General features: G+C 39.9%; 1 non-coding gene across 1 annotated transcript; it reads right to left on the bottom strand.

Annotated features, from left to right (window-relative positions):
* Nucleotides 1-771: 771 nt before the first annotated feature.
* On the bottom strand, nt 772-903 carry LOC115032236. The gene has a single exon (XR_003837890.1). It is a non-coding gene; the product is annotated as a small nucleolar RNA SNORA17 (small nucleolar RNA).
* Between the last annotated feature and the right edge of the window lie 3,611 nt (nt 904-4,514).

Genomic DNA, 4,514 nt, shown 5'->3' on the forward strand with positions numbered 1-4,514 from the left:
CTCATGTGCTCCATGCCAAGATACCCTCGTCATCAGTATCAGCTCTATTGTGCTGCCCAGACAAGGTGCAGTGCCCACTCTCCTGAGTGCTGCAGATGCTGACAGGGGTTGCGGGGGAAGTGGGCAGGAACAGCTCTCCTGCTCTCGTGGCCCAGGGACAGCTCTCCCACGAAGCCAAGGCAAGGGGTGGAGCCTTGGAGTTCTGCACAGCCCTCAGACATCAACTTGTCCCTGGGTGGCAAGCCAGACCAGGGACATCTGCCTGGTCTTTGGTGGTAACAGACCCCTGCTGCTACAGGGCCACTGACTCCCACTGTGGTCCCTGTTGGCAGTACAGGTCAGGACTCTACCATACTCTCCTGTGAGATTGCTGGAGACTCCCATCAGGCTTTCTCTCACCATCCTCCAATTCTGCCTCTCTTCGTGAGACCCACCTTCTGTTACTCTCTCTTGCATTTCTTTGTCATTAACTTGCTCTTCTTAGTGGCACCAGAATCTGTGAGCATCCGGGGTTGTCTCAAGGGTGGTCTCAGGAGTACTATACTCCATTCATGCATTGTAACACTGGGCAAGGGTCATCCCCAGTATGATCTGCTACTCCTGGCCTACTTCATGCTGGACTGGTGGTCGTCTCAGACTAGCTCCCTGTCCAGGACCTCATGGCACCAGTCTGGTGGTCATCTTGGGCTTGCTTCTTGCCCAGGCCCACAGTCCTCAGCAGGGTTCTTCTAATCTTTGGTACACTCCCCATTAGGTTCATGTGTTTCGTGGATTGTCAGGCTACTCATCACTCAGATGTTCACAGGTCAGAACACTGAGCATCGACATAGCCTCTCTCCTCTCTGCCACCTACTGAGACACATGTGTCACAGCAGTTATAATTCTTACTTACATTGGGAATATGTTATTATGAGTTTCTCTCACCAGACCCATGGACATACCTTTTATATTTAATTTGGTGCATTACCCTGGTCCAAATTGAAAGATGGACTTTAAGACCAATATAGCTGATCATTCTGATACAGTGCCAACTCAACACAGGAAACACAGGATACTTTTCCCAAAGTTGATAGAAAAGCTAAAGTTTCCAAAGCTTCAAATTATACATACACATGCAGAAAGAGGAGGTGAAGGAGGGAAGATGGGTGAAAGGGAAAGATAGAAGAAGAGGAGAAAGAGGTTCACAGAGAGGGAGAAAGACAGACAGAGAGACAGAGAGGGACAGAGAGGTGGATCCTGTGTGTTCTGGAGTCATCTGAACAAAATCATATACACATCTAGCATCTTCCATTTTATAAAGAAAGTAAAAAGCAAAATCCAAATAACAGCGAAGTCTGTTGCTGCTGTAGCTGGTGCCTGGCATATTTTATTAACATCTCCATCATCATCTGGATAAACATCTCTAGTTTCATATGTGGAGATCTTTATATGTTGAGACCCTACCAATGGGGTTTTGCTAAAAAGCTGTCATTCTTTTTTTTCTTCATCAAAACTTAATAGTGCCTCCTTAAATAAAGAGTTCTCTGACTCCACATTCAAGTCAATAGCCAAACTATCACCTTCTGATAGCCTAAGACTCTCATCTCCAGTAAAAAAATCATTCAACAGCAAAGTATCATTTGAACGAATTTATAAGAGCCAGAATGCAAGGATCATAATTTTCTAATTTGCTTTGGATCATCCCATTCTGTGGTGACCAGGAAAATATCTATAACACACTCAATAAGGGATTAGTTTGAATTAATATTAACCTGTAATGCTTGCTGCAAACACAGCAATTCTTGGGTTAAATTCAAATCCTACTTTTTGAGAGCTTACAACTAGAAGATAAATAAGTTGACCTAGAACAAGCTAAGAACCAGTATGGTGGAGGTAACAACACTGGGACAGTGACATTTGTGTTTTACTCTGTCAGCTATTTTTGTCTAGGGCCATTGAAGTATAACATACACACATCACTGTATTGTTTACAGTTATGATTATCATGACCCTTGTCTCCAAAATGCTCAGAGATCATTTTCACTCAGAAATTTTTGTGTTTTCTACTTGAGATTGCTCTTACCTGCCTCCCTCTAGGGCAGCGCTCTATACAAAACTGTCTAGTTAATTGATGATAGACACGTAGTTAACTGATTCCATCCCTGGCAACTTTAAGGCAATTATCTTGCTCATACCAAATGTAACAAAAACAAAAAAAAATAAAAATCCAGGTTGATATTTTTTTCTCAGTATCAAAGTTGATATAATTCTGTTGCTGTTATTTTTTCAGAACTTGAATTTCACTCAAGATTTTGCTCACCTCACAGACACTTGCAAATTTTAGGAGCCTAATTAACACGCCTGAATAGATGGACTAAAGCTTTCCCATAAATATCATCCAAGGTTGAGGTGAACTGGATTTAGTTTTCTTGTGTTCTTAAGTATTCTATCCCTAAGCAGTGTATAGCCCAAATAGAATTAGCAAAGTGTTTAGTCCTATAGTGTTGGCACAATTTTTTTTGGCTGTGTGCCCAGTGCTTGGACTCTTCCAGAAAACTTGAAATCAATAAGATGATCTCTTGTTGAATCCCCTCAGTTCTTAAACTTAAGCTCTCTGCTCCATAAATTTATTTATTTATTTATTTATTTATTTATTTATTTATTTATGTACTTACTTACTTACTTACTGATTTATTTTGCCTATAGAGAGCAATTCTGGGTGTGCATTTTATTTGTATCCTGCCTGAAATTTTTACAGTCATCTTTGTGTATGAACAATAGTAGAACCAGTAATTTCTTTCTCTTGGTGCCACAGAAAAATCATGCCTCGAGTTCAACTTTTTTTTTTTTCATTTTTCTGCAGCAACCTCTATACTAGTAAATATGTTTCCCATGATAAGAGAATTCCAACAAGGACTTGTCATAGGCAATTGCTGCAATTTGGATGAGTGTACGTTTGTGGATGTGGATTCTGTTCTTGGCATCATACTTCTGCTAAGTTGCTGACAGGGGTTTGTGGCTAGTGTGACTTTGTGGGTAAGCAGCTCTGAGACATACTGCAGCTCTCATTTTGATGTCCGGGGCACCCATAGGAGATATTGCTTGTACTTTTAAAATTAATCTTTCCCTTTCAAACTCACTTATTGTCTCAAGTGATATCTGGCATTTCCTTCTTCATCTCACACTTCCTTCTTCTTTGCCTTTGCTGTATTTTCTTCAACCAAGGGATAGACTTTCTCCCCATTGTGAGTCTTAGAAGTGATTCTACAGAAAAGTAAATAAGCACAATAAGATGACACTTTCCACAAAGTCACTTAAAGATGTTCACATGGCTACATGGATTGAACTGACCAGCATTATGCCTCTGTCCCCTTTTATGCTAGTTTCAATAGTTTCCTGCCATTAGAGTTAAAATCCTTCGTAAAAATGAGTATGCCCAAAATATAAATAATAATTAGTCACTTCCTATAGTTTTTTTAAGTTATCTGAATTTAAAAATACAAAGGGTGTCTGTCTTCTTTATGTTAATATAAACCCTCAGACTTTCATAGATAGTTTGTAAGTCCTTTCCTAACTTCAGAATTACTTTTCATAATACCTGTTAACCTTTGTCCAGCAAACTTGAACAAGTACAATAGTCAACTCTGAATGAATCTTGTATCCTATTCTATAGTTCTAGAGCAGGCCTGAGGTTCTTAATTTTTAACAAGTTTGTAAAAGATGGTATTGTTTCTGTTACATAGAACATACTTTAAAGGGCAGGTAATGGAGAGTTAGAAGCAAAGCCCTTGAATCTCTCAGTCACTGTAACCTCTCTCTCTCTCTCTCTCTCTCTCTCTCTCTCTCTCTCTCTCTCTCTCTCTGTGTGTGTGTGTGTGTGGTGTGTGTGTGCGCATGTGTGTGCCCCTACATAAATATAAAGCCATCACATGGTTGCCTATCAGTAAGCATTTGTCATGCTGATACCTAACTTCCCGACTCAATAACACACTGGTAGTGATTGGTAGCAGATCCCACTTTATAGAATTTCTCAAAGATAATGCCTTTATTGAACACAAGAGAAGAAGCACAGCTTGGTCTGACTTCTGTCTAAGAAGAAGCAAGGTCACCTTCCAAGAGTTTCTCAATCTTGTCACATGGTTGTCCATGGATAATCTTACAGAACCTTCTTTACTTTTTTTCATAGAAATGTTGGGTGCTTGCTCTTTTATTGACAGATTATGAGAATGCCATTTCAAAGGGAGAGAGGTTTAAGACACAAATTTAAAAAAAAAAACAAAAACAAAAACCACAGGTTCAAATTTGCATCACCGAATCCCTCCTCCTTAGAGCACAAAACTTCAAGGACATAATCACCTTGTTAAATATGGAACAGCAAAGACAATGTAATCAGGAGACAGAGGGAAGCTTCTCTGTCAAGAGAGTGATGTAGTGGCTGGCATTAGTAGCCTCTGAAGCAGTGGAAAGCAAACCATTTGTAAATGTAGGAAGCCAATTATCAGTAATGAAATATAGCTGAATAACAAAGAGTAGTA

The sequence above is a fragment of the Mus caroli genome, chromosome 10, assembly GCF_900094665.2.
Source record: "Mus caroli chromosome 10, CAROLI_EIJ_v1.1, whole genome shotgun sequence".
NCBI classification, from domain to species: domain Eukaryota; kingdom Metazoa; phylum Chordata; class Mammalia; order Rodentia; family Muridae; genus Mus; species Mus caroli.